At 42.7% G+C, this 19,119-nt stretch overlaps 1 long non-coding RNA gene and 1 pseudogene across 2 annotated transcripts in view; one reads left to right on the forward strand and one right to left on the reverse strand.

The window, feature by feature from the left end:
* The window catches only part of LOC309542799, a 390,515-nt gene that overhangs the window by 359,304 nt on the left and 12,092 nt on the right, over positions 1–19,119 (reverse strand). The gene's annotated exons all lie outside the window — the stretch shown is intronic.
* LOC309542729 (splicing factor C9orf78-like) overlaps positions 1–19,119 on the forward strand; it is a 34,991-nt pseudogene that overhangs the window by 523 nt on the left and 15,349 nt on the right. The window lies entirely within an intron of this gene.

The raw sequence follows: 19,119 nt of genomic DNA on the forward strand, positions 1-19,119 counted from the left end.
GGTAGAGTACAGGGTCAGATTTAAGGTGCTGGTTTTGACCTTTAAAACCCTATATGGCCTAGGACCCTCGTACCTACAGGACCGCCTCTCCTGGTATGCCCCACGGAGGACCTTAAGGTCCATAAATAGCAACACCCTAGTGGTCCCGGGCCCTAAGGAAGTCAGATTAGCCTCAACCAGGGCCAGGGCCTTTTCAACACTGGCCCCGGCCTGGTGGAACGCTCTGCCTCATGAGACCAGGGCCCTGCAGGATCTGATTTTTTTCTGCAGGGCCTGTAAGACAGAGTTGTTCCGCCTGGCCTTTGGCTTTTAATCAATTTGATCCCCTCCCCCTCTTTCCTTTTTCCTTTCTCCTCCTGTGATGGAACTCCTATTTGGGGACTTCCCTGGGTTTTTTTCTGGCCCATGTAGGACCGGTCTGGATAGTTAGACTTGATGAAGACTTGACGTTTTTATCCCCCCAAAAGTTTTTGATTTGAGTTTCTACTGAAATGAGGCTGCATTTTAATGTTGTGTTTTCATCTTGTTTTTAAGTTGTATTTTAATCGATTGTTTTTATACCTGGTCAAAATAAAAAAAATCCTTCCAGTAGCACCTTAAAGACCAACTAAGTTAGTTCTTGGTATGAGCTTTCGTGTGCATGCACACTTCTTCAGATACGTATCAGATTCTTCGTATCTGAAGAAGTGTGCATGCACACGAAAGCTCATGCCAAGAACTAACTTAGTTGGTCTTTAAGGTGCTACTGGAAGGAATTTTTTTATTTTGACTATGGCAGACCAACACGGCTACCTTTTTATACCTGGTGTTAGCCACCCTGAGCCCGGTCTTGGCTGGGGAGGGCAGGGTATAATTATTATTATTATTTATTATTATTATTGAGTGACAGCCTTTCCCTGTTGGCCAGACGTGGGGCTCGGCCATTATCCATTGGACCTAAAGGGCTCACTGAACACAGCAAAGGGCAGCCAAAAGCCCACATAAGAATCCATAAAAAGGTACAATCCTTAATAACAACAGCACAGCAACAAATCACTAAAGGGCAATTACTAATTGTAGCAGCAACTCATTTATTTGTTTAATGAAAAGCCTCCCAGAAAATTGTGATGAGATGAGGCCAAAAGCACCTTAGGAGGGAGTGGGTTCAATATGTGAGGAGCTACCACAGAAAGGAGGCTTTTCCCACCCCCACCCCCACATACAGTGGTACCTCGGGTTACAGACGCTTCAGGTTACAGACTCCGCTAACCCAGAAATAGTACCTCGGGTTAAGAACTTTGCTTCAGGATGAGAACAGAAATTGCGTGGCGGCACCGTTAGCTAAAGTGGTGCTTCAGGTTAAGAACAATTTCAGGTTAAGAACGGATCTCCGGAATGAATTAAGTTCATAACCAGAGATACCACTGTACTAGAATGCACCCTGGCAAAGTTTCACTGAGACAGGAAAACAAAGAAACCCATTGCCTTGGATTGTCCGTTTTGGCTCTTGGCAGGATTGTTTGGAAACTTTCAAAAGATGTGATTTATGCTTCTAGTTTATTATTAGAAGGAACAGTGTGGAAATGGAAGTGTTGGTGGCTGCATACCAAGGCGACCTAACTCAGCATAACACTTCAGAAACAAATTATGTAGGATCATTGCAAATAATTAAGCAGTGTCATTCTTGATTATCTTGGTAATGAAGAGGCAAGCCAAGTGCTACTTATTACACCTCCAGGGCCTGGCAATGCTGCCTTGTGTTTAAGCCCTAATTGATTTTTGATTGTCCTACCTGAAGAAAATATCTCATTTTCTTAGAACGGATCCTTCTAGCTATTTGTAATTATGATCCCGATCCCAGGGAGACTCGTTCTTTCTCAGATAACAGCAGAGGAATTATTGGAGTGAGTAATACAGGTTGCGCATCTTAAACCGGGCATAGGAGAAGGATGTTGTGAGAATTTCAGAGGTGTGATCGGAAGTTGTCTCCCTGGTGTAAAGTTGTTAGAATGCCTAAGAGGGCCGCAGCACAGGTAATGGGTTATTTTGAATTCCAAAAACCTAAATATATGTTACGTTGAAGACCTGTGGGTGAATCTCGTGGTGGGTTTAGCCCTTTCACTTCAGCTGTATTTCCTCCTATCTGAGGATGCAGTTTAGATCAGGGAAGTGGCACAGGGGGAAAGGGGTTAATTGCCCTTTTCTCCAAGGCCTCATTTTTTAAGCCCCCTGAAATGTTTGGAATGCCACTGGTTTTTCTAATGGTTCCAACTTACCAGAGTCTGATGTGGCTCCTGCCCAGGTTTTACTTCAGATTTTCTCTTTCTGCACAAGATTACAGTAGGCAGAGGGCCTTCTCGGTAGTGGCGCCCGCCCTGTGGAACGCCCTCCCACCAGATGTCAAAGGAAAAAACAACTACCAGACTTTTAGAGGACATCTGAAGGCAGCCCCATTTAAGGAAGCTTTTAATATCTGAAGGACTATTGTATTTTAATATTTTGTTGGAAGCCGCCCAGAGTGGCTGGGGAAACTGAGCCAGATGGGTGGGGTATAAATAAATTATTCCTTGGGCACATGAAGACTCTTCATCCCACTGCGATGTATACTTCCATCTTTCAAGTAAAAATTAAATCACTGGGAGATCCAGTCATGGATCTCCTGTGTAATGTGTAGCTTGGGCTGAAGATAAAATGACATGAAATGATTATTCTGTGGCCTTATAAAACCATACGTAACCATTATGTAACAGCATAAGACCACTTGCCTGGAAGTTAATATTGAGAACTGTCATTTGTTGAGAGTGCTGAGTATTTATTTCCAATAATAATAATAATAATAATTATTATTATTTATTATTTGTACCCCGCCCATCTGGCTGGGTTTCCCCAGCCACTCTGGGTGGCTTCCAACAAAGATTAAAAATACATCAAAATACATTAAAAACTTCCTTGAACAGGGCTGCCTTCAGATGTCTTCTGAATGTTAGGTTTATCTCTTTGACATCTGATGGGAGGGCGTTTCCACAGGGCGGGCGCCACTACCGAGAAGGCCCTCTGCCTGGTTCCCTTAGACATTGTTGGCTCCTGTGTTCTTTCAGAAGATGCAATGCCCATCAAGCCAGTTTAAGCCTCTGCTATAGATGGGGCCTATAGAATTTGAAGTGGAATGCAAGTGCTGTTTTCTGCTACAAGTACACTTAGGGTATTGTGTGAACTGATTTGCATGTGTGAGGAGAGGTCCTATGTACATGTGCATGTGTGGGATGTTGTGGGTGTCCCCCCCCCCGAGATGCACAACTTAAGTAGTTCCAGAGCAAGAAGCAGTCCTCTGGAGAAGCAAATGGTTCAAAGTCCCCAATTCACCTGCTTTGTCCTTCTGCCAGCTTTGTATCTGTTGAACGTAGTTAAAACATTTGCAAATGAAAGTCTTAAGAGCATGACTAGATGTTGTTATACCCTCTGGAAACCAAAAAGTGCCTGCCCTCTTGAATCTCTCTTGGCTAGTAAAAAGAATTCTGGCTTCACAGCTCCAGTGCCAGTGATGTAAAGCCATAATCAGCCGAAACGTGGTACGTTTTGAGCAATATATATTGCACTGCAGGGTTCATGGGTAATAATCTCTAAATGCTCTCTAGCAAAAGATAGTTTCCTGAATAAATGAGGCACAACTGGGCATTGTTCCAATGAAAACGTTGGCTAGAAGCTGCTGCTCTGGCTAAAGACATTGTGAATGGAATCGCTTCAGGCCACTGCTGCAGAAGAGAACGGCATTCCCCATCCAAAGGGAAAAGAGAATTGTAAAAGTGTGAAGTTGCTCATAAATTTGAAGATTGGGAGGGAGGGGGTGGAACCCAAGAGCTGTATTTTGTGGCATGAAGTTGCTAATCAAGCAGGAATGCTGGAAGCAGTTGTGTACATCTCAGAACTGTTCCTAAATTTGGGCTGGTAGTCATTTTCAGGTATTAAATATAAAATGTAACAGACACAAAAAACAGCTTTTCAGTTCCTGCTTGGCAGTGGAACAGAAGAAGCATTTGTAGAAGACATTAGAAAAGGCATAGCCCAATGCAATAGGCCACAGAGCTGTGGGTCTGTATGCATGTTATATAGGTTATGTTTGGGATGAGCGGCAGCTCATAAATTGTCCCTCATGCATCATATTTCACCGTATGAATGAAACTGCCTGACCCAAACTCAGTTAATTTGTCCACAAAACCTGGTGTTGTTCATCCTGACTGGCAGTGGGTCTCCAAGGAGACAAGCAGATGGCTTTCCCAGCCCTCCCAGCTTCTTCTCCTTCCTCCACTTTCAACTGCGGCTGCCCAAACATGCCAGATCCTGATAGAACGGGGTGTGTTTGTGTGTGGCATGAGAGCAGCTTCCTTTACTCTCATAATGTGAAAATTCAGAGTGCTGACAAAGCCCACACAATCCCTTAAAAAGTCTATATGAACATGTCCTTAGGAAGAAATAGAGACGGAGAAGACATGCCAATTTAAGGTGATTTTTTTTTTGCAAATGTAGCTCCATGCTGCTGACACTGCCATTAATTCAGAAGAGATAGAAAGAGATAGAAGAGATAGAAAGGGCTAAGTGATGAAAAACTCTTGGCTGGAAACATGAAGAAATTATGTTGAGGAACTCATGTAATAGCAGAAGGTAGTCACAGGTTTATGGTCTGTATTGATTAGCTAATAGCAAGGAAAGGCAAAGTTCATGATGTTGCAGAAAAAAGTTGGCTACCTGAACCAGAAAGAATTGTGTTCCACTGCCAATTTGCAAGTTCTTGAGAAGGATCAGTTTCTAGAACAGGCATAGGCAAACTCAGTGCTCCAGATGTTTTGGGACTACAACTCCCATCGTCCCTAGCTAACAGGACCAGTGGTCAGGGATGATGGGAATTGTAGTCCCAAAACATCTGGAGGGCCGAGTTTGCCTATGCCTGTTCTAGAACAACTGAGCCTGTAAGAGGAAGGAAGGATTTATATGTTGGCACCAATTTATGAGATGTATTGATGGTCATGAATTTGGATGACTTTAAAATGGGTTCAGATACATTAATGTATCTGAATACATTAATAAACCTACCAAAGGCTAGTAGCCGTGATGGACACATGCTACCTCAAGCGTCAGCACCTCTGAATGCCAGTTCTGAGGAGGACATTGCCTTCATGCCCTGTGTGTGGTGGACTTCCCTTATTGGTCTCATTGGCCACTGTGAGAATAGGATGCTGGACTCGAAGGGACTTTGGTTACTTTTTATGCTCTTATGTGGCTCTGCAGCAAACAGAAAGTCTGTCTCAACATCAGACCTTTCCATATGACAAAAAACTTAGCAGGAACTCAGGGCCAAAATAGACATGTGTGAATACAATTGATGCACATGCCATTTTCTTTTTCTTCTTCTTTGTTGTTATATACATAGCAACCTGGAAACCCTGGGGTGTGGGGTAGGGAGGAGTAGTTTTTCCCACCATGCCATGATCCTAACACTTTCTGTATCTGGAGCTGTGATCTCTATTTCAGGCACCATGGTGGCCATTTCCGTAACAAAAACAGGCAATTTCCTTTGCACCCAGTTCAAGTAGTTCCAGTGCCAACAGCCAGTTCCAAAGCAATGGAAGAAAGGTCATCCTTACTCCAGAGGGGACTGCCATGTTTCAGGGAATGGAAAAAGTGTGGGCTGTTGTGGGGGGATTCTTACAGGGGAATGCGTAGCCTTTCATGACACATATTTACGAATGTGTGAGTGCACGAGGCCACTGGTGGTGCTGGTACAGGTGAATCAATTCCAGGGAGAAAGCAGAGGTCCAGGGCTGCCCAGGGACCACTTCTTCCAAGAGGACCTGGCAGTAGCTCTGCAGGCGTAGGGGAAACCGATATCTCTACAAGAAGTGTGCATGCACACGAAAGCTCATACCAATAACAAACTTAGTTGGTCTCTAAGGTGCTACTGGAAGGAATTTTTAAATTTTGTTTCATCTACAACAAAAGCGATACTGCACATTTATTGCACAAATGAGTGGTGGTCATATTACTACAAAATGTGATATAAAGATAGCTTTGGTGAATATATAAATAAACCCCAAACATAGCCCTTCTGGGATGTTATTTGACTCTGCAGTAAAGCAAGCTTGGAGTGGCTGCCAGTCTCTACCATGCTTCAAACACACATTCACTCTGCCCTGCCATGTGGACACTGATTATTATTATTATTATTATTATTATTATTATTATTATTATTAAATAATTAATTTATAGCCCGCCCATCTGGCTGGGTTTTCCCTGTCACTCTAGGTGGCTCCCAACAGAATATTAAACAGAGTAATACTCCAAACATTAAAAACTTCCCTAAAAGTCAGGTAGCTGTTTATTTCCTTGACACCTGGTGGGAGGGCATTCCATAGGGCGCCTCCACCAAGAAGGCCCTCTGCCTGGTTCCCTGTAATCTCACTTCTTGCAGTGAGGGAACTGCCAGAAGACCATTGGAGCTGGACCTCAGTGAACGATGGGGGTGGAGATGCTCCTTCAGGTGTATCTTGGTGTATCTGACTTATGTGTAAATTAAACCCACATTTGAGTGTGATTTTTGTCCTGAAAGTAACCTGTGGATGCATTACCAGGAATAAAAAGCGTAGGACAAAACGGCGACTCCTGAAGGATTACCCGTTTACTCAAAATTCATCTGGGTTTGTCTGCACAACATTTCAGGGGTGTGTGTGTGTGTGTTATGCAGTGTCCACTGTTTCTTTAATATTTGTTTGTGGGGAGAGAATACAATGTTGCATCAAGCAACTGCCATTATATACTTCCCAGTGCAGCTCCACATAACTTTCTTTACCACCAAAAACTTGTTGTTTTTTAAAAGCATTTTTATTGTGCATGAGTTCTAAATTCACCTTCATCACACAACCTGAATTTGCCACTATGCAATTGAAACCCATCCACAAATTAGCAATAACCTTGATGCATCTTTGTTTTGCAATACAGTATAGGTAACTTCAGTTCAAGTCATTAAAGAAAGCTTTTTTAAAAAATAAAAACCAACAACTGGGATCCTATTTCCCTTTCAACACAGCCACCAGCATCCTGAAAACCAAATACAAAGTGCTGCCAATTTATCAAAGCCGTACCTGTCCTGAGAGGACTGCAATTTTATATTACTTTTGGCCAGGGGGTTCATTTTACAATTCTGCCTGTGCATATACATTTCTTTAGGTTTAAGAAACCCAATTCAAATGCTGCCTTGCCGGAGAATCTTTAATCTTGCTTAATATGTCAGCTATGCTAGCAGAAAACGAGACCACCCATGTTTGTATACGACAAGAGAAAACCAATCCTCTCTTCATTATTCAAACCATCAGCCCATAGACAAAAGGGAGAAACAAAGAAACAAATCACTACAGTGACACCCAGATCTTTCCTATTTTATCTTGACAGGATTTTGTTTCTGCTGTGTTGCTTCTCTCCCTCCCACCCCTGGCTATTGCCTCCTGTTTCTCTTTATGGTAATTGAAGCCGGACCCAAAAGCCCTCAGAGGCTTGTATCCTCTCTTCACATGAGTGACGCTTCAGTGATAAACTTGAACTTAAACTTACTGAGGTGTAACTGAGGGTTCATTTGATAGCTAGTGGTTTTCAGCAGCACTGGAGGGCTTTGGGGGCTCGACGTGCGTGAGATTGTTAATGTCCTGTGAGGGAAAACAATAACACATTTCATTAATGCGTTCATGTGTGAAGCATCCATTAGTGCACTCTAGGTATTAATGACGTTATGCTTTAAAATGACATGTGGGGCATGACAGGAATTGCAAGGTCTGATGAGAACAGATGACAAGATAGGCAAATATTTGAATGGCTTCATTTGCCTGCCGGTCAAAGGATGGGCGGAGGGGAAGGGAGCGAGGGAAAACCTGGAAATGATTCCGTTCCATCTGTGTGTGGATTGGACTGAGTGGCAAGTCAGAGGGAAAAGAGTTAGCGCTGATTCAGGAAAGGATTTACACAAAGATCTATAAAGCTTTTAATGTGTGTGTGTGGATATCTATCCATTTGTATGCTTGTATTAATTCCAGAAAGACAAAGGGATGGGTGATATCCAAGTAAGTCCTACATTGCAGGGGATTAATTAACTTGAAATAAATACTATCTCTTTATTACAAGGGTTAGGCTGCAGTTCTATGCACATTTTGAGAACAATGGGATTACTTCTGAGCAGGCATCAATGACTGGTTCACTTTTGGTTGTTTTTAGTATGATGTAGAGAGTGGAAAGTGGAGAGCACATTTAATTTAGGAGTCTGGAAAACTCAAGACTCGGTGTTTGGGTAACTGGTGAAAATGCTCTGAAAACAGAAGGAAACAAATGCCAATTGTCAACATATTTCCTGTTATACATAAATTAAAAAGTATCAAAAGTGTGGCAAAGCAGAATTGCCTTGTTCTAAAACACACACACACATGGATCTAGTTCAGGGGCCTGATCTGCTTCACCCGCAAGCATTTTTCTGGCTCTCCAAAGGTTCCCCAGTGGTGGGGAAAAAGGAAAGACACAACACTGGGAGGAGTGGAGTCTAGTGCTGTGACGAGCATGCAAATTGCTCCTTCCTTAGTCATGAGACTGATCATTTAATGAGCAGATAGGGCAATAACCCTCTTCCTCAGGTGATCTGCACCAATCAGCTGAGGAGGCAGTGCAACTGCATATGTGTGCGCGCCCTGTGCCTGTACAAGAACGTGTGAGAGAAAGCATGGGGTGACCACACCTACTTTTTGCCATACACACACCTGGCATATTGGCTAAGGGCATTGGCAACCCTCAGGCCAAAAAAAGGTCAGCCACCTATGTTTTAGGCAGAGTCTGGACCTGTACAATGCTGAGCGAGGTAGTAATTAGCCCATGACAGTCTAGCAGTGAAACCAGAGAAATGCTCTTCAGCACCTGGGACAGCTCTTCAGAAGGATTGACCATTTGGAAACTGGAAAAACTGTTGTGGGCACCATGCACACTGCAATTATGCACACATGCAACCACACTCACTTGTCCCCCCCCCAGTCCTCAATTATAGTGGTCATTCTATTTTTTTAAGCCTGATTTCATCATCCAGGGATTGAGACCCTGTAGGCACCAGGGAGGGCACCTCCCATTGTCTGTGTGCCCATAGGTGCTGCGCTGGCAACACATAGGCATTGTATCAGAGGGTGGCCAGACTATGGAACAGAAAACAAATTGGCCTCCGTATGTTGTTGGACTCCAGTTCCCATCAGCTCTGGCCAGCATAGTTAATGGTCCAGGGTGAAGGGAGTTGGAGTTCTGCAGCCTTTCCATAAATCTTGATATAGGCCTGCCCAGCCAGTACTTCAGCTGACAGGGTCTTCAAGAGGCAAGCTCTTGACTTGGAGCCTTGAACCTTGATGCTACCATGTGACTCCTGCATGCCAAATCAAGCAGAGCCTAAGAGGGGAAGGAAGGACCCAAGCGTGTTTGTGCACTGAGATGAAGAGAGCGTGCAGACTCTTGGTTAGCGAGGCTCAGCTCATTTGACTCAGAGTCAAAGAGAGGCCTTCTGTTTCAGGAGCTGTGTAGGCTATTCCCTGTCCGACTGGTTTCAATGAGCTTGGAGGGTCTGGGAGTTCCCAAAGCAGCTTCTTCCTGAGCCACATCATTACAGGCCGCCTGAGGCCAGGGGGTCATGACACTAATATGCATGCAATAATGGAGATTATACCAATGGGGCTGGGGCTGTTCACAGGAAGAACCTAAAGCTGGGCAAATTATTTCAGTGGACAGGTTCACCAATAGGTCACTAGACAGCACTGAGACATTTGTCGATGGGAAGCTTGGGTTAATATCCTTCCCTCTCCAACCCTTGATTCTGACTCTTTTTGTTTTGCTTTGTCAGGCTTGTCTGTTTGGGTTTTCGTGATAAATTAGCAGATAAGCCTAGCTTGGAACATGGCTGAGTTCTTGCACAAGATTCGGGAAGAAAACGGATGTGACAGCTGCACAAGCCAGTCTTTGGATGACAGTACTGCACATCTCAATGCCATCAAGAATAATTTAACATGATCTGACATGCTTGGCAGAGTCTCTGAGAAAGAAGGGAAGGGAGGGACAGTGGGGGAATGGAGAAGGCACAATGTTTTGCTAACTCTGATCAAAAAGGCCTTCTATGGCTACAATTTTTCGATTTAGCCCCAGAATAGAATTCTCTGCTTGGTTAACATCATGCGGCCCACATTAACAGACGGTGTGTAGCTGCTATTGACTAGGAAGAACAAAGGAAAATATCCCCCCCCCACATCTTCAAGAGTTAGTCTTCAAGAGAATCACATACTTGAAATATTCAGAAAGCATCCACATTCAGGGTGAGGTTTGGCCGTACACTAATTCTCCCTTATTTTCCTTCCTACCAATCTTGATTCCAAAGCCAGGTTGAAGACATTTCTTACTCATATCAGACCTCACTCTTGCCCAGTTAATGATTTCAAACATTGTTCAGCATTTTAAAAAAACACAAGCAAACCAACCAACCAAAAACAACCACCTTTGCTCAATAATGTTGCCTGCAGATTTTATATAAAATGGCTTTAAATGGAAATAAGTAATACATTATTGAAACTTACAAGCCCTCAAATGTCAAAGTAATCATTAATGGCATTGTTGTTCTCCTTTTTAGTCCTTTTTATTTTATCTGTAAGCTGCCTTGAGTTCCTGTCAGGGAAAAAGGCAGCATATAAATAAGATAGCAATAGCAATAACGCAATAATTTATTGTGATAACAAATACATATAAGAAGTTTTCCATGCATAACACTTTTCTACCAAAGTTAGAGGAAAATATGACTAGGGAATAGGCTTTTGATATCCATAAATTTCAATGTTGCTTTTCCTGGAAGGGGATTGAGATTGCATGTAAACCCCTTCATTAGTATCCATTAGTACCTAATTAATTTAGAATTAATATCTGTTAATACCTACCTATTAAAGATTACCCACAACTGTAGTATGGCTGATAGAGCTAAGCTTTGTGATAAATTGTTTTCATATTAAGTCAGTGCTTTACTAGGTATTAGTTGCTATTATTATTATAAAACATAATATACCATTTTTAGATAACGAAGTGATAAAATATAGCCAAATAATGGGCATTATTCATTTTAAGAGTTGCTCTAGTGGAAGCCAGTACAATGAGTCCTGCTAGTGCAATGGGGATTTCTCCGCTCTCCTCTCCTGTGCCCCCCAAATCTACTCTGAGGGGACAGGAGAACCCGCAAAATAGCACACAGAAGTGGTGTAGGATTTGTCCTTTATATGTCATTGCAGGATGAGCACTTTCAGCTAATTCATGTCCTTTAATTTTTTTCAATTTATATTGAAATTTTATCATGTATTATTACAACAAATAATAGTAACAATAATAGTGTATGGAAGTTCTGTGGAAAATTCTGCCATGTGCCTCTGCTTTGAGTTTTTTAAGGACATAGCAATATTCCTGATGCTAAGATAACTCACATTACGTATGGTAACCAAAATGATTTTAAAACAAAGCCTAGGTTACCACTTTAAAAAATGAATATAACTTGATAAGCAGCAGAACATTCCTGGTAGTTACATGAAGACAATGCTCATATCTGTCTGGCCACCGTTGATAGTTCTTCTAACACAGCTAGTGATGGAGGCCATTATGCAATGTTGATTTTAAATATAAACACTGAATATACAAGACGAAGCATAAAAACACCCTCTCCGTATGAATTACCCAGTGGCCTTAGAATAGCACCTGGGATATTTTGACCTTTCCGAGTAGAAAATCACTAAGGGTAAATGGCAAGAAGCCAGAGGCAAACCATGACATTCATGTAGAACATAGCTGACAACTCTTTCTTCACATTGCATACCTTGCAGTAGAGGAATGACATATATGTTATGGGCCGATATCCCTGATTTGGTTTCAACCCCAATAATTCCTTAACAGTGTTGCCTGTTAAATCAGCCAAATTAACTGATAGATTACGATACAAAAGATTGGGTCTAGATGAAATGTTTGAAAATTGTTCCCTGTTTGGAATGTATTGCAAAAGTAGCTGATGGTATTGTTTCTTTTTTATTATTATTTGTTGGCTGTCTTATGAAAAAAATGATACATGGGGATTTGCACATGATGGACTATTGTGGGTACCTAAGAAGGCATGAAAGATAAGATTTACTCATGTGTCTGATTAGTCAACCTTCTATTTGGCATCAGTATTTGAAATCCAATGATTTTTGATGTTGGAATCCAGTCTTGAATATTTGTAGAATTGTCAGTTATGTATAGAATATTTCCCCTGATTAATCTCTTAAATAAAAATTCCTATTACCATAACCCCAGTATATTCACCTTTCTGAGACACTAATGGCAGAGTGAGATAATTTGCTATTTAATACACAAAGCTACTATTAATTAATTTATTTAATTTACACTTGGCATTTTATATTGCCCAGTAAACCATATATTTCTTTGCACAGTTTTGCATTGTCAGAAGGTACCATCATTTTAAATATTTTGTCTTCCATTCTCTGTTACAATAACATACCACAGTCAAATTAATACCACAGTCAAAATAATGCCAAAAAAACAACAAGCACACTTCAAGCTGTTGGCCCTTTCAATGAAAATTGGCCTTCATCGGGCCCACCTGATTAATCAAGTAAGAGTGAAATTCCATCCATGTCTACTCAGAAGCAAATCCCCTTTAATTCAACAGTGATTCCCTGATAAATGTGTGTAGGATTAGAGGCTAAAGTTTTAGATAATTAATCTACTGCTTAAAATGATTTAAGTTTGCAGCTCTAACTGACAGAAATTGATAGCTGACATGCAGTATGGCATTTTATAGCTGACACTGAATGGATTTAGTATTTGACAAGCATTATTGGAACTCTGACAATATTTAATAAGTGGGAGTTTAAGGCATTTGGTAATTTACACTTGACAACAATAAATAAACAGATATGAAACTGCCAACACATTTAAAGAACATCTATTTTAACCCCACCCCCTTATGATCAAATTCAAAGTTTGTAATGTAAAATCTCCATTTATGTATAACTCTAGTTCGGATTTAGATTGTTATGCAGATTAAAAGGAATAACAACAAATTAAAGTCAAAAGTAATGAAATTATGCTTTTTATTTCTCCCCTCTTAGTCAGTTTTGAAGTTCTCCTGTATTTTACCTCTTCACCAAGTATTCCCTCTTCTCCACTAAAATTATCAAGACCACCTTTAAAGCAAAAACCTTCTCTAAAGCATCCCAATATCACTTTGAGCCTTTTACAGCTGCATGGCAAGCAGAAATTATTGAGCAGGTGAACCTGTCTCCAATGACAGCTGTCCCTGTCCTCTGACTGCACACGCAACATCTCTCTGGAGATGAACAAAGGTTAATAATACCCTAACACTGCAACACAAACAATGGACAATCTACACACAACTTTCTGTGAACTTTCACCTTCATTGATATGCCTACTCTTACCCTTGAATAGAAAACAAATATATAAAGGGGAATCCCTGGTGATGTTATTTTCTGTATTGAGAAATTTACTTTTTAAATTATAAAATAACCCCATTTTTTTAAAAAAGAGAAGAATTAGCTAGGTTTAGCTAGGAAGATTCATCATGGAGATTGAGGTTAATTAACTATGGCAATTGGCCAATAGAGCTCTGACCTTAAATGAGCTAACAGTTGCTACTCTGCTGCCACTGCAATGCCCGACTCCTTGTAGGTGTGATCAGAGTCCAGGTAGACCAGGCATCCCTCCACAAACCTTTGTTCCCAGACTTGTATCTACCTTAGAGAAAGGTGCAGAACCCAGAGATCAGAGAAAGATAGCTTGTTACCAAAACCATATGTGACTACCTCTTTCTTCATCACCAGCAAATAGGCAGAGTAAGCCCCTCTTTGCCCAGCCTTGTCAAAAACTTGAGAGATCCATGGCCAGGGTCCATGGGAACTGTATAACTAGTTCCCAAGGGATAATTGGACTTGTATTTTGCAAACACCAGCTCCAAGTTGGGCAAAGCCCTCTGGAAGAGAATTGAGAAAGCAGTTTCAAATATGACATAGCAGTTGATTGGGTGATGGTTAGTCGATAGCCCTGGCTAACTTCACATTCCAGTGGGCCACCAGTGAATCAGCTGAAAGGCCATCAACATGGGATAAAATATCCCCTACCACTCTCTGGAAACCATTTGGATCCATTAAGTGACAGGGGCGGACCATCCGAATCAGTCCCACCTCTGTGCAGAGGGGAAGGGTTGCGGAGAAGTCCAGTTGCACCAGGAAGTGATCTGACCATGGCACTTCTTTTGTTTTGCTTTTACTTAGTTTCAGATCACCCACGTCAGTGGAGGTGAACACCAAGTCTAAGGCATGTCCACAACTATGAGTTGGGCCAAACTTATTCAGGGACAGCCCCATGGAGGTTATGCTTTCCACAAACTCCCAAGCGGCACCTTGTAAGGTCGTGTCGGCATGGATGTTAAAATCCCCTAGGACAACCAAACTAGGTGTCTCCAGGAGAACATCTGCCATGACCTGAAACAGCTCAGGCAGGGAATCCTTGGTGCAGTGGGGAGGTCGGTACACCAAAAGGAATCCTGTACTGCCCCTATTGCCCAACTTCCAGAACATACACTCAGAAAACTGGATCTTCCCAGTAGGACACCCGGTGTAAGCTAGTGACTTTCTAAAAATCACTGCAACACCCCCTCCCCGCCCACATGACCTGGGTTGCTGTGCATACGAGAAACCTGGTGGACAAGCAGTGGCAAGGACAGGCCCATCTGCTCCATCCAACCAAGTCTCTGTCACATGTGCCAGGTCAAGTCCTCCATCAATGATCAAGTCGTGAATGGCAGCGGTCTTATGAATCATTGACCTGGCATTGCACAGCAGCACCTTCAGGTCATGTGGGTCTCCCTTGTTGATTCCAGTATCCATCTGGTCCACACCAGACCCGGAGGCAGGGATAGTCTTCAAACAACGATTAAACCTGCCTCCTAGGTAATGACATGGTCTGGTCATAGCATAACTCCTCTTCCTACCTGTGATCACTGAGATTGGGTGTTCCAGTGCATCTTCCCCCCATGGAACCTGCCTCAGCCATTCTTTTGGCTCGGGCCCACTCCCAGGCAGCCCTGACCCTCTCCCCTTAAAAACCAAATACAAATTATAAAGCAATAGAAACTAATTAAAAGCAAAACAAAAAGCAATTCAGTTATATAAAAAAATAAACTAATCCCCAGCCAAACCATAAACCAAAATCTAAAACACCACAAATTAAAACCATTTAAAAACATTAAAAAGCAGTCACTGAATTAGGGCAGGGGAGCCTGGGCCCCGCCCTCAGGCCAGATGGAAAGGGTCTTGCAGAGAGTGGCCTTCAGCACTCACAGCCGGTAGGTTGTTACACTAAGATCTGGGTGACCTGAGTTCTAGTTCCTATTCAGCAATGAATGACCTTTGGGCAGTCAGTGTCTCTTAGCCTCACAGGGTTGTTGTGACAATAAAATGGGGAGAGGAGAACCACCTTGAGCTCCTCGGAGAAAGGTAATAATGACCATTCCCCACATTAACTGGGCAGCGGCTTTTGTGTGGCCACGCGCAGCCACCCGGGACTACAAGACTCCTGGCAAGGTAGCTGGCTCCCTCCCCCCAAGCTGGGTACCTGGAGGTTCCCGCCTAGCCTTGACAATTAGCCAGTCTCAGCTTTGGGGGGCGTTGCCAATGGTGTTGGCCAGGTAGAGTTAGGACCGCCCCACACTTACAATAGGGAGTGTAACTTACCTGTTAGTCCTCAGTCGGCTCCAGAACTTCCCCCACCCTGCCCTCCCTCAGTTCATGCCTTCTTTTGCAGTTTAACCTTCTTCTTTACAGCTATGTGGGGGCTGCTGCGGTCTTTGATGGATGCCGTTGAGAGGCCAGGAAGGAATTTCCCTGCATTGGCAGGTTTTGCCTTCCCGTTAGCAAAACATCACAACTTTGGCAGTTTTTAGGCCTTGGGCGGAATCCTTTAGTCTATCCTCCTTCAATGGGGCGTGTGTGTGTGTGTGAGGCGGTGACCCCCCCCCGCAGCAGCGACCCCAGGGTTCCCCGTTAAAGAGGTATTTTGAGGCATTGGCCATATGCCAGTGGGTTGTCAGTGCTCTCCCCTACGGCGCGACGAAATGGGGGTGGGGGACGGGCTCTCTGCTTGAACAGACGTTCTCTAGAGTCAGCCCAATCCCCACACACTTTGGATAACCCTGATGTTCCCCAGATCCCCAGCTGGGGACTGGGAGGGATAAACGCCCAATGCCTAAGCCAAGGTCTTCCTACATCTGAACGTTTAATAAAGTTGTGGCCAATTTTAATCCAATAATAATAATAGTAGGAGTAGTAGTAGGAGTAGTAGTAATAATAATTTATTATTTATACCCCGCCCATCTGGCTGGGTTTCCCCAGCCACTCTGGGTGGATTCCAACAAAACATTAAAATGCAATAATCTATTAAACATTAAAAGCTTCCCTAAACAGGGCTGCCTTCAGATGTCTTCTAAAAGTTTGGTAGTTGTTTTTCTCTTTGACATCTGGTGGGAGGGTGTCCACAGGGCGGCTGCCACTACCGAGAAGGCCCTCTGCCTGGTTCCCTGTAACTTGGCTTCTCGCAGGGAGGGAACCGCCAGAAGGCCCTCGGCGCTGGACCTCAGCGTCCGGGCAGAATGATGGGGGTGGAGACGCTCCTTCAGGTATACTGGATCGAGGCCATTTAGGACTTTAAATGTCAGCACCAATACTTTGAATTGTGCTCGGAAACATTGTTGGGTGTCATTATTCTGTCCAGGGATTGCCTGGGGTTCGGGGTGTGTGTGTGTCTCCGCCTGTACATGCAAAATGCAATGCAGATGAATAAATAAGTAGATCTTGCATCAGATATTCCACTTCCATACAGTAGACTGGATTGGATAAGCATGTGTTTATCTCTTCCTTTCTGAAATGGATGTGACTTTAAAGTGATTTGGCTGTTGGGGGTGGGGGTGGGGGTGGACCTTGATATGAAAGCTGCATGCAGGGAAGAACACACCACTTCCCTCAGTAGTTTGTTCCAATTACCTTGGGTATAAAATTTGTTCCTGCCAGCCATTTTGACTCCCCCACCCACTAGCTATAATTTCTAACTAAATGGATGGGTGAGTCCGTCCTCCCTGGCAGAGAGTCTGCTTCAGGAAATGGGATTAGGGAAACCATCTGAAATGTAAGTCAGAGATTGAGTATCACCAGCCCTTGAAAATAATGGCAAGTAGTTCAGATTTGATTAACCGTGCAAAGAGGAGCCAATGGGAGGTGTTCAATGGAAAGAGTGAAAGGGTCAGATCAGCAGCAAGAAAATAATTACTCGCTAATTGACAACACTCAATAATTGGTAATACGCCTCCCAACATTAATATGAGTTAGCAAGGCACTGCTGCTTTTTTAAAAAAAGAAAGTTCAGCTTTATATTCTGAATTCCCACTCAGTAATGGAATGATCGCCCCTGTGAATATTTTTCTTGATTCCTATTTAGGGAGAAGGCAGCAGTCCAATCACAGCAGCCTTGTCTACTGTGCCACGGCATTTTGTACTGACAAACATTCTAATAAATCAACTGAGGCATGGCATATTTCATTTGGATCCTAATTGCAGTTCTCTCTCATTATTGATATTAATGACCCAGTGGTTCTAACAGTTAAGTGACGAACTGAGCAGACAGTATGGTCCATAAGCTTAGCTGCCTTTTTTTCTTTCAAAGATTCAAATGTGAATTAGAATATGCATGCAAATTGGAGCCTAAAAGAAATGGTTGCCTTTCAGCACTATTGAGTTAGCTCATTTTATTGGAAATCAAAGTAACATTAACAAGGCAGTGTGTCTCAGCTACAGCGTTTAATAGTGCCTCATCTCCACTGACTGCACTAGGTGTCACTAAAGGAGCTATTAGCAGGCTCCATGGTGGAGAGCTTTTTTCTGTCTTCTTCTCAAATCTCTTCTGTTTCCGTAATTAACAGTTTCCATTATTATTATTTTTAACTTAGTGGGAGAAAACCAAATTGCTGCTTGAATGCAACCCTCTCTTGAATACACAAAAATAAATTTACTTGGGCTAGATTGAAATCCATCCCCAATGAAATATATTGCTACAGTTTTAATGAGGCCAGGCAATTCTGAATTTGAAACCTGCATTGCTTATATCAGGGGTGGGCAGCCTTAAAAAAAAGGAAAAAGTTGAATGCTGCAGTACCTTGGAGGCTGAATACTGGGATTGGAATCAAAAGTAGGCAGGGCTGGAGTCAAAAGTGGGGGGGGGGGTGTTAGACTCCCAAAATGGGTGGTGCTCAGACCAAAAGGGACCACCCCCTTCTCTCTCCTGGCTGTCACCCTTTTTTCTCTTTCTGGCACTCCCCTCCCTCTCCCTTCTGTGCCATCCCTCTTTCCCCCCTCCTTGCCAGCTGCATCTAATTAGACCAAGGGCTGCATATGGCTCTAAGGCTGAAGGTTGCTGACCCCTAGTCTATGGGGTTAAGCAGAAAAATGGATGTGATGGTACTAAGCCATATCTTTATTTACACACAGCTTCATGGCTGCATTTTTACTTTTGCAGCTCTGCTTTTCTGTCTGTTCTCAGATTTAACATGAGTTGTTATGTGTTGCCACACATGACAACTGTTTTACAATCTTTCTCTTCCTGCTTGAAAATGCAGACTTCCAGGAGGAATGTCCCGTGGTTCTTCTGGTTAATTTGTGCCATGTCCAGCTGTTCTACCAATGTCCTGAAATCCAGCATTTTCTGTTTTCTGCAACTAGTCCTTTAAAGGTGGACATGCTGTGTGACTGGGTGAGGCACTATTGTGTAGTGTGCCACAGTGTACTGATGGCACTAAATGTAAGATATATTTATTATAACAGGATCAGGTTACATTGCTTCTACTAACGCAACATCATATCCTAAGATAGATTCCTGTATTTTTTAAAAAATAAAATCTTCTTTCACATATCCTAAAATGTGGAGTTAAAAACAAGATATAATTCCTTTCTTGATCCATTGAGGTCATTTTGAATCTGAACACTTGAAAGCTACTTT

The sequence above is a fragment of the Podarcis vaucheri genome, assembly GCF_965113315.1.
Source record: "Podarcis vaucheri genome assembly, chromosome: 11".
Taxonomy (NCBI): Eukaryota; Metazoa; Chordata; class Lepidosauria; order Squamata; family Lacertidae; genus Podarcis; species Podarcis vaucheri.